The sequence below is a fragment of the Triturus cristatus genome, chromosome 8 (genome assembly GCF_964204655.1).
Source record: "Triturus cristatus chromosome 8, aTriCri1.1, whole genome shotgun sequence".
Lineage (NCBI taxonomy): Eukaryota > Metazoa > Chordata > Amphibia > Caudata > Salamandridae > Triturus > Triturus cristatus.
In genome coordinates this window covers 697,174,181-697,186,379 of record NC_140591.1, presented here as the reverse complement: position 1 = coordinate 697,186,379, position 12,199 = coordinate 697,174,181, and the positions used below count along the sequence as shown (strand labels likewise).

General features: G+C 44.1%; 1 protein-coding gene across 1 annotated transcript in view; it reads left to right on the top strand.

Moving 5' to 3' along the window:
• The window catches only part of STK24 (serine/threonine kinase 24), a 672,269-nt gene that overhangs the window by 347,964 nt on the left and 312,106 nt on the right, over positions 1–12,199 (top strand). The gene's annotated exons all lie outside the window — the stretch shown is intronic.

Here is a 12,199-nt window from a genome sequence, read left to right as displayed (position 1 = left end):
GGAAAGACAGAAATGTTACAAGTCTGGTGAAAGCTTTGGGTGCTTTTTGGTAGCCGACGATGCCATGCTTCAGTTTAGTCAACTAAGAAGGCTCATGAAAGGTGCACACAAGTGTAGATTTACTATTTGTATCTGTGCCTTGAAGATATTTTGGAGTCAACAGTATTATTTATCACAATATATGTATGAGGTGATATTTTGACCACGATAATGTGATACAACAGAGTCTGCCAGTTGGAGAAGCCAAGCATAAACCGTGGTGAAAGTTGGACTATTATTCTAAGTGTTGAAAAAAGTCCATGTGGAGTGAGGGACATGGTTTATCTGCTGTTAGAGCCAAAGACTCACGCCATTTTACAGTCCGGAATTGCCAGTGGGTGAAATTGGGTTCAGAGTTCCTGTATCCGGGAATACTGCTCCTCCGGACTTGTAAGCCTGCTCTATGAGGAGAAATGTGGCTATGAATTGCCTGTGGAACGGAATGGATTCTACCTTTTGAACACTAATATCACAAGCAAAAATGTTCTTGAACTATATTCAGATACTTTATATACTGTCAGGGGCGGCTACTGCCAAAATAAAGTGGTAGGGCAAATAATGATTAAAAAAAAATATTTACCTACTGCTTCCGCTGCCGGCTGCCACGGTGCGACTCCCTTCCTGGAAGACGTCCAAGGGCCAGCACAGGCTCCCAGACTCCCTACCCAATCCAGACGCTGCTGTCATTCTATGAGAGCAGTGCCAGGATTGGTTTAAGCAGCCAGGTTAGGCGCTCACTAAGGAACTGAGAGCCTGTGCCATTTCTCCACCCGGTTGTACAATTCAGCTGGGTTGGAGAAATGTAAGTGTGCATGCCAGTTTGGCCGCCCTAAGATGGCCGGCCAAACCGACATGTGCACTTACAGTGTTGCTGTCTGTCCATAGAGGACATCCTAACCCCTCCCTAGACTTTGCAGCATCAGCTGTCAGTGAAAAATAAAACGATAATAACATTGTTTTATCGTTTTATTTTTCATCTGCTGAGGGGCGACGCACCTCCATTACAGAAGTGTATACTGTCCTTCCAAATGTTGCTCGAAATTAATTCCAAATGACATATTGTTCACATGATTACCATCTGTTTGTCCCTATCAAGTTAAGTATGAAAATGTATATGTCAATCTCAGAAACGTAGTGCATGAAGTGAACCACACAATGCTAGTCCATATTTAGTATTATGATGTCCTGCTAAATGTTATGTTGTATAACAGTGCTCGTTGCTTGTTGCAGTGAGAAGGACATCTTTGTAGAAGTTTACAATGGACCAGGTTTGCTCAGCCGGGGCTGTAATTCAACTTTATTTGCTAAATTGGAACAGCTTTTTTCAGTTGCTGTTGCAGTAACTTGGCCTAGTCGCAGTGGCAGCCGGCATGGCTCATGGATAGCAGGGAGGGAACGGGGTGTTGCGGGGGGAGTTGTCGCGGTGGGAGTTGTCGCGGAGGGGAGGTCACACATGGGAAGCAATAAAAAAGAAACTTACCTTGAGGCGGGGTCCCATGTCTCTGCTCCTGCTCTCCTGTGTCCGACTCCAGGAACAGGAAGCAGGCAGCCAGGCTCCCTCCCCTAAGCCAATCACAACACAGCAATGCAGCGTTGTGATTGGTCTGAGCACCGTGACCCGGCGCTCAGCCAGGGGGTGGGCATGCTCTCCTCTGTGATGCAGCCTGCATGAGGAACGGTGAAAGTGCGCATGACTGGTTTGGGCGGCCCAAGAGGGCCGACCAAACAGTCATTGCGCACTTAGGAGTTGGCAAACCACTTTTCCCATGCTCTGAGAGCAGAGCAGCCCTGCCCGCCTGCAAAGCAGCAGGACACGAAGCATAAAATGATAATACATCTAAGTTAATATCATCTTATGGTTCTACTTGGCACTGCTTAAAAGCAGTGGGGCGATGCTCCGGAGGAGCCGTCACAGCCTAGTCGTGCTGCCATGGTTTGGATGTTGTACTGGCAGATTAAGTATGATGGTGCGTGCCAGGCCCCACAGTGTTAACTCAGGGTCGGTTTCAGTTCTGCAAGAGTGCCATGATGAGTGAGCATCTTTCGTCTCATGGCCTCTCACACAAGTTTCTCTCTGCTCAATAAATCAATGAGGTTGTCAGCGGTACAATATAAACGCAGTAGCATCTATACCTACCAGTCATTTGAAGGATTATAACTTGTGCACTATTACCAAAAGTTAAGAACCCCATGACTATTCCTTGGTATATCTTAAAATGCTGTTAGTTGTCAAAATGCAGAACTTGTAACATTCTTCCAAGTTTGGTGCAAATCCACTTTAAATAGCTCAGTGGTTGCTTATTTTCTATCTGTGTAGTGACAAGAGAAAAGCAACGATTTATTTCACTTTTCATCACACAAGGAACGGAATGAGAACAGATCTTGGCTTTTATGGGTACCTGCGAAGCCTTTAATCAATAAAATGTAAACCTTGCAAGCTGAGCTTTAAATACTAAATATTTCTCGTGGTTTTGATGAGATATGTGCAATATTACATTTACATTTTCTAATGGGAGGTAAAATATTACTTACCGCCCTGCTTGCCTCATCTTTCCTACCTCTTCTAGTGACACGCCCATAGCACTGAAGCAGTGTCGGCTCCTCTACAGAAACCTACACATAGTATTTTACACATGGCACTCATGTGATCAAAGTGCTCCCTTTGCTGAAAGAATCTTTGATCAGACCATATACTATTGCCCCTATTTGCTAAAGTTTTGCACGGAAAAGACGCAAAATGTAGGGTCAGTTTATGTATCAACTTAAAGGTCCATTCGTGCAGCAGTAATTTGCGCTTCATCGTACGGCCTTCTTTGCCAGTGGGTTAATGAAGACTGAAGGGACCCCCATTCAAAGGCAGTGAGGGGCTCGTCATGCACATATTCACAGGCCTTGGGCTAAAAGCCCCCCCCCAAGGATGCCCCCCCTGCACCACTGGAGCTTGCGTTTACGCACCTGTTCCTCGCACACCTTAGAAACCCTTGCTTTACGGCTCTTCTTCAGTGCTTAATTTGTGCCAGTGGTTTCCGGTGCTCAGCAGCTGCACTTAATTGTCAGCACCAGCTCTAGTGAGTCCACCACTGTCTTTTTTGTTTCAGAGGAGCACAACAAAAGTGCAGAGGAGCACAACAAAAGTGTTTATTTAGTCAGTATTCAATAAAAAAGAATATTACTAGCCTCTCATGCCATTATTATAGTTTTGTGTGGCCTGAAATAGTCTGAATTGTCACACTTGTGGAAGTGTGAGGGTTAGGTGTTGTGTTGGTACTGCTATTGGCAGCGCTGGCAGGGTATGGGTGGTGCAGGCTTCAGCGGCCCTCCGATAAGTGCCCTGGTACTTAATTAAGCCCTGCTCTTCTTATCCTATTTAACTAAATAAACACTATCTGATCCCCCAGCTCTGCAATTTCGAAGCATTGAGGAACTAAGACCCGTCAGCATTTTCATATCAGAAATCTCGCGGTTCCGCATGGGCAGATGCCATTGGTTAAAAAATAGGGCAGTTTAACGCGGCGGTTTATTTTCTGAAGACGTGTTGTTTTGAAATGAGCAGTCAGGCACCTGCGAGATGTTTCACAGATGAGCATTTGTGATGGCACGTTAATGATAGCGATGGATACCGGCCTGATAACAATGCTGGCCGACCCCCATCGCCCTCCTGAGAGTCAGGCTTGTTCATCCTGTGAAAGGCAACTTTCGGTTCCATGATCCTTCGCGCCAGCTCATGGACAATATGAAAGGATATTTTACCATTGAGGCAAACTGTATAATTGAGGTAAACGCTTGCTGAAGTCTCTAATAAAGTAGGACCACTGGTACCATGGCGTTTAAATTCTATGCTATTGCAGTACTTATTTGCCACCCATCTAAGTAGCCCTTAAAAAACATATCTGAGGCCTGCCATTGCAGCCCGTTTGCAGTTTTAAACTGCCAATTTGACCTGGCAAAATAGATCGTTTGCCCGGCCCAAACCTCTATTTTTAATACATACAAGTGACCCCTATGGTAGGACCTAAACAGCCCATTGGGCAGGATGCATTGTATTGAAAGAGTTGGACATGTGTTTTTAAGTTTTACATGTCCTGGTAGTGAAAAACTCCCAAATTAGTTTTTCACTACTGTTTCAAAATGTGTTTTACCGATTTGGTACGCCCAGATTTTTTGCTCTTTTGGATCAGCCAGTTATGGATTTTTTACTTTGGGTAAGTCACACTACATTTGTCTCACCCACGGTAATTACGTGACAAACGGACTGCGCATGTTTACAACCAGTGTCCGTTTTTTAAGATAAGGCCACTGCGACGCAGCTAAGGTAAGGGGCACTTAGCTGGTTACATGTATGCACATATGTGCGGACTGTGCATGTGAGACTACTGTCTTGCACAGCCGGTAACTGCACACATGTAGCCTGGCACAGAGGGGACTCCTCAGGGTTAGATATTGACCTGGGATAGGCCTTATATTAGTGGGCACTTATAGTTCAAATCAGTATGGTTTACAGTTTGTCCGCAGTTACACTTTATTATACACATAGCGGCAAATCTGCCTTAGTGTGCAGTTTAGCTTCCCTTAGGCATACAAAGTTCCGTGAGGTATGAAACTGGGGTAGAAAGTGTGCACCCAGTTCATGTACGCAGGTCACAAGATCCTACATGTACACTTTATGGGTCATCCATAACTTTCATCTTTCCCTGGCTCAGCTCAGGATCAGAGCCCAGGCCCTATGTCACTCTGCTGGGCCAAGCTAATTGCATTTCTCCCCAAGACAGTCACACTGCAGGCTCGCACCTCGCAACACCCATCCCACTACCTTATTATTTTTAGCAAGTGCTAACATTTGATTGGGAACAGATAGAAATGTAATGTTTGGTCTAAAAAGAATTGTAATTTAAAATCCTCTTTAATTGTAAAGTCGGATTTTAAGTTGCAATTCTGAAAATGCCACTTTTAGAGAGTTGTCATTTTCTTGTCCTAACCATTTTGTGTCTGAGGCCTGTGTCCTGGGTCACATGACTGTGAATAGTAGGAAGTTGGCCTTTGTGTATTGCTCCCAGATGGTGAGACAAAGGTGGACTAGATGTTGGTAGGATGGGCCATACTCCCAGGATGGGTGGAGTGGAGCTGTACCCCGCCCTATTTACATTTCAAAGGGCTGCCTCCAGCACACTCACAAAGAAACTTCCCTCCAGCTTATTGTCGCCCTAGACCACTTGGACCCTGGGCATTGGAAAGAAGGAAATTTCCAGAACCACGATCTGAGCTACGGCCATACGGATCTCCTACAGTTGCAGCGGCTCTTCCAGTTCAGCCTGTTGCATAGCGTTCAATCGTACAAGTAGTTGTGTGCTGTTAATAAAGAACTATTTTTCTTTTAAATTAAAAGCACAGGCTGAACAATAAATGGTTAACTCTTGTTATTTACTTGACTGAGTTCTGAGTCTCTATTCCACACCACTTTCCTGAGTAAGCACTGAACTGCCCATCTTCGCCAACCAGAAAAGGTCCAGTGCTCAAGGTTTGCAATTTGGATCCAAAAGTAAGGTTTGGCACTCATTGTTACAGTCTGATCCAATTAACTCCAGATTGTCCTGGGACTCCGCATGGAAAAGTGTACTTTGCAAAATTATTTATGCATGAGAGCATTCCGGGGAATCTGTCACAGTCGCAGGTTTCCAGGAGTAGTCCAGGAATAAGTTGTAAATTTCAAGAAATCTAATTAATTACTCTAAACACAGACTTATGGCTAGATGAGTACATTTTTTACTTTTTATGCAAGTCTGTCTTAATTTTCATATGCATCTAGAGGCGATACTGTGAGCTTTTGCTGTTGTACCGTACACTGTGGTTGAAATGTTGACCAGAAGATATATTGTGATCATACCATTGAATCCCACAATATCGTCATGATGGAGTAAATAGTAGTAAAGCTACTGTAATGATATTTTGAGAGAGTCACTAGTGTCGTCATGATATATCAGCAGGTCATTCTTTTGACCGTGATATTATGACATGCAACCCTGCTGTGCAAAGGAAAACCCACAGGGTAGATTTATTCCATTCTAGGTGATGCTTCTTGGCACTAAAACAACCTGGCTCTGCAGATCTGGACTTAACCTTGAAGTGACTTGTCCTGCCTCTAAAGCTTTCACAACTCGGTAGAGAACACGAATATTGGATTAATTAAAATGGCATAAACCCAGAAGCTTAATATTTATATTTCTGCTCCTCTGAGTTATTCATTGTGACATTTTAATCGTGCATACTCTTTCATTGTTCCGAGCGAAGCAATGGGGCTACATTCCTAATGGGTTATTATGCGTCAGTGCGTTCTGCTTGAAAAAAGCAATCAAGAAATGCCAGTATGTTTACCGCATTAATGCACAAAGCTAGTGCTTCATGCTTTGTGCTTTCATACAGCTATCCCCCACTGGGTTATACATTCCCATCAACATTATCATTGCAAGCAGACCATCAGGATCACCTTCAGACCTGGTACCTCCAAAACGCTTTAAAGATATCCTTTGCACAACCCGTGCAGGGGAGGTAGCTAGATGCTTACTCAACAAGTCCCTCAAACTAGGTTCATTCACTCCTGAGCTGAAAGACTCCTACTTTAGACCACTCCTCAAAAACAAAAAAAATGCACCAATTTGACCCACCAAATTACAAGCCTATATTAAATGAAAAATTCTTAGGATAAATATTTGAAAAAGCAGAGTTTACTCACCTTTAAAAATGTACAGAAGAACATGACAATGTCAGATTAACCGTCTGATTTTAGACCAGGCAGAGAGTTAGCCATTATATCTATTTGGGATGACATCAAACTCACAGTGGACATGAGTGGCATGGCTGCCCTATTACTTTTGGATTAAGCAGCTGCTTTTGACATTGATAACCACTGCAGGCTTCTACAAATACTTCATCATATCAGAATTCATGAACATTTTCCAAAATGGATTGCTTCTTACCTTAGAGATAAAGTATAGTTTACCTACCACAATTCATATGAGCTCCTCACAACCAAAGCTGTGATGTCCCTCAGGGGTCCATCTTATCCTTTCTATTATTCAACTTGTCCCTAATGCCCATACCAAAACTCATTAAATCCTTCAATCTCACCTGTTACAGATGACAAGAAAATCGTTCTAAAAATTGTTGGCCCGGAAGACCACCACCTCTTTCCACTGGTGCTAGATTAGATTTAAGACATCAGTACCAAGCCTTGCCTCCCTCCAACCCCACCTCCAGTCCTCACCCCAACCTCCCCATTCGCAACTTTAGGTGGGAAGGCAGGCTGGTGCCCTCTACTAAAACATTCTCTTTGTTTGGTGTGCCCCCCTGTGTTATGTTTTGTTGTGCAGATTTGTAGAGCGCACTATTAGCCAGGATGATATCCTAGTGCAAAGCAAGTGTGAGCCTCGCCAAACCTTGGGCCTAGTGGGACTACTAGGCCATCCGCCTACGACAGAGCCAGGTCCTGCTGGCCTTCAGGAGACTCCTCAAGACCTGGCTGTTCGAGCAGTAGCAGCACCCCCCCCCCCCCCCCTAGCGCCTTGAGACCCTCACGGGTGAGTTGTGCGCTCTACAAATGTACTGATTGTAGATTGATACTCGAAAAGGCAGGTCTTAAGCTTCTTGCAGATTTTAAGAGTGGGGAGGAGGCTCTTATGTGTAGTGGCAGCTCGTTCCACACTCTACATGTGACGTAGTAGACAGCTTGACAACCAGAACTTGTGTTCCGTATGTGGGAGATGTGTGCGAGTAGGAGTTCGAACGAGCGAAGGTGTCTGGAAGGTCTGTGAAAGCAGATGCGATTGTTGAGAAACGCTAGGCTAGTGCTGTGTATTGACTTGAAAGTGTAGCAGGGGAGTATGACTTGTGCTCGTTTTTATATGGAGAGCTAGTGGAGTTCTGTGAGGCGAGGTGTGATGTGAGTGCAGTTTAGGAGGTTGAGAGTGATTCTGACTGCCTAGTTCTGAATGGTCTGCAGCCTTCTGGGGAGTTGTTTTGTTGATCCCGGCAAAGAGGTAATTCCCGTAGTCCAGTTTGCTTGTGACCAACGCTTGTGTGACACTTTTCCGGTTGCTGATTGGGAGCCATCTGAAATCTTCCTCTTCATCTTCAGGGTAAGGAAGCATGAGGTGATGACACCGATCCTAGCTTGGTTGGCCACCAGTGGGAGTCCAACAGTGAAGTGCTCTTCTAGAAGATCACGATTTTGCTCTTGTCAGTGTTCAGCTTTAGACACTTGTTCTTCATCCTGTGGGCGATTTTAGTCATGCATAGGCATAATGGGTTCCCTAGAACCCAAGATGCTTCAGTTCAGCTCAGATTCTCCTGGTACACAGCCTTTCAGTGGACAAGGTAATCTGCACATAGATTTCTTGCTGACAAGAATGGAGTAGCCACAGTGATTTTATTCCCCCACCATGAGCAGTTAGCTAATATAAGTGTCTGTGGCGTAAGGTCAGTACACAATGCAGTGCGGCCCAGTTTGCAGTTACATGTGGTTGACTGCTTGGGTCCCTGCAACCCCTGAAGAATGACTGTCACCATCCCCACAGGAACAATTTCAGCTCCCAAGACTGCCTGACCACTGCATGGTGTATCTCAGCTCTGGCACTGCAATCTTGGGATTGTAGTAACGAATATGGGGTTAAAAGTCAGCTAGGTGATTTCACCAGGCAGATGGTCCGGCCAGCGTCAGATTAGAGTGTGGCCCCAGTTAGTCCTCTCTCACATTCCAGAATAAAAAGTGATAGATCCCAGCCCTACTCCCCATTGGAGCAATGACCGCAGTGGTGGCCGGTAATTTGAGTAGGTATGGGGCCAGGTGGGCCACATACATACACACTCACACTCACCCATAAACGTTCACACTCACACGCATACATTCACAAGTGTTCACACATGCACCCACCATTCACAAGCACATACACACACCCATTAACAGCACACATGCACTAATACACATACACTCATTCATACACACACACTCATTCATACACACATGCACTAAAAATATTATAAAAAATTCAAATTAAAAAAAACCTTACCGTGCAGCAGCAGTGATCTTGGGTGACAGGAGGGAAGCCTCTTAGGTTCCTGGAGCTGACCTTTTCTAAGGTCAGCCAATGATAGGAGGCAGCAAGAAGTCCCTTACTCATCACAGAGTGGGAAGAGGTTAGTGAGAGGTGCTGACCCCACCCCACTCTCTGACAAGGTGTCACTGATTGACACTCTGCCCTGGGCACTTCAGCGATTAAAACAGAAGAACCCGGGTCCGAATCTATTTGTGACAGGCCCACTCCTCATGAGGTGGAGGGCCATGAGGCGCTTTGCAGGGCTGAGGAGGTCGCATCCTCAGGGCTGTGAAATCTTTAGCATGACAAAGTTCAGCTCAGGCAGCCAGGTTCCTGTGCATTTGGGGCATTTATGGCTCCTGGCTGCCTGACCTGAAAATAAAGTGCGTCTGTCAGACTGACCTTTGCTCAGCCCCACAGACACTCTTTATGCCTGCGAAAAGGTGGGGGGGGGCGGGTCCCCTCCGCCCTTGAGGGCTGGCCACACCTGGATGACACTGGGGGGCTCTGGAACCTGCTACAATTCACCTCCGACTTATAACTGGGGAGAGGATGTAGCCTTACGGCTAGAGCGGTCGATGTCGAAGCTGGGGAACCCGGTACGAGTCTCGGCAACAAAGCTCAACATCCTGTGATTCTAGACAAATCACTTACTCTCCCCGTGCCTAACAAAAATGAATGTGTCCTCATGTAAGGAAACTGGTGCTATGCAAGGCGCTCTGATATGTTCGGGTCTAGTTCGCGCTATATAAAACTCTAAAAATAAATTAAAAAATAACTTCTAACCCGATTATTTTTCATCTTGAAGTATCTGTTTACAACACAGTTGTTATACAAAATAGTATAGATTAAAAAAGAATAAAACTCAAGAGAAAATGTAATTTATTACTACATTTAATTTTGTTCCATAGATCGCAATAGCCGATAAATATAAATAATAAGGCATTCAACACAAATGGTGCAATCCTTTTTTCAAATGGACACATTTAACAAACCAAAAATTGTCAGCTTTTCCAAAATACACCGAAGAGTTGTTGCAGGGTAGCCTAAAAACAAAGAAAAAGACAGACTCCTCTTGGCAATGCAAAAACCGCTCTTTACTGTCGCGGTAAGGAGAGCGACTGTCTCCACACAGGTAAACAGCCAGTCTCAATTTTCTCCTTCGCAGGCAGCTATTTTTTTACACAGTCAGACAATGCTGGTTACAAAAGTTTAAACATTAAGTTAATTAAAAGTTACACATTGGTTACAAAACATGAAATCCCCTGTGACCCTAAACTGTGACCTAATTCTCTACACATTCTTTATTGCGGTTCTAACACTGCTTAAGAAACTAAGTATTCTTCTACTTTTGAATGCATGTGTATTTGGATTGAATGCATGTGTATTTGCGTGTATGCTTTATGATTGTGCTTCTAAGATCTCTTATCAGACTCTGTGTGTTCTTGGCTAATTCAGTCTCCTGCTCCTATTGTCTAATCATGTTTCAATCCTATTGAAAACACAGAATACATGCGGGTGTGCCTGTGTGCTAAGGCCAAAAATTCCTTCAAGTTTACCAAACACGTGTTTTCCTTTAACTACAACCTTACATGTCATGCACTCTGTTCCCAAGTAACTCATCACCTCTTTCTCATCAGCACGAGTTTTTGGCCTGCTCCCCCCTCCCCTCCGCACCCTGTCACAATGTGTTGCTGTGTGACGCTCTCTGCTGTTGTCTACTGTTGTGCCGTTTTTTTCACATTACATTTCTTTGGTGTACTCATATTCCTGTGGGGTAACACAGGGCTTGTCTATTACCTTGCGATTATTGCCAAGCCCCAGCATGACAGAGCAGAATCTTCCCCCTTCCCAAACCTCTGCTGCATAGACCTACTAATATGCCTGTGCAAGAGGCATTTTGCAAGTTGGAAACCCCGAGCCTGGGCTTCTGGTTTGATAGACATAATAGACAGACTGTTACACTGCAGAGCATCCAGCAGTAGGTTTTTGTGTTTATGATGCTAGTGGCCATGGATCTTGTTATGCTTCTAGTAGTAAGTGGCCGGCCTTCTCACTACCGCCCCCCCCCCCTCGCCACCCCAGCAATGAAAAGCATTTTGCATTTCAGCTAAGCATCCCAAATCTCTCAACCAGTTTGCAGTGAGATTTGTGAATTCTCTGGGATCTGCCAGAATTCAACCCAAACTCTTTCAGCAAAACTCAACACTTGTTCGAGCTCACCCGCCATACAGAGTGCATATCCTTAGTTCTGATGAAAAAAAGTCTCCATCAGTACATTCAGTATCTGTGGCTGGGACGCGATTTACTATTTACATTGCCTCATAAATGATCTAAAAGTCACTGTCTTCAAGTAATTTATTTGTCCTCGGTTTTAACATAATTCAACCCCCAGTATTTTTTGAGAGAAGACCATGGTGTCTCTTCCGTGTCTCTTGCTAGAATCATTAACCCACAAAGGAAACACACCGTTGAAGAAAAGGGAACCTGAAGCTCTACTACATATATTCAGTAATACGAAAGATTTTAGGTAAAGTTAGGATAAATGTAATTCAATTTTCCAAATTCAGGAGAACACTCTCAATCGTTTATATAAACAGTGGTTCACAGGGAAATCAATCTCTTTTTAAAGAGATTGATTTTCCTATGAACCATTGTTTATATAAACGTATTACATTTCCCCAGGTTCTCTAAATCTATGGGGTTACCCTTGTTTTCTTATACACTCTTTCTCAATTGGAATGCCATCCTGCACATTCAGGATAGAAAATAGAGAGTAATGTAATACTTCCATCTGAGGATTTAAGTAAGATCTAATATGTATGAAGGCAAAACAGACAGCACCACTAATTACAGCGACAGCACATCTCATGAGAATCTGCTAAAAGCAAATGGCAAACCAACAACTGTGTTTTCCTACACAATAGAGATACATTGTTGTTACCTCATGCTGCCACAGGTGTGCAGCTATAATAAGGTCCAAAACGCTCCTGATACTCGTATTGCATATTATAAATGTTTATTAGTCAAACAAACTCTTAACCATCCCTCTTTTTACATTGAGTCCAGTTTTA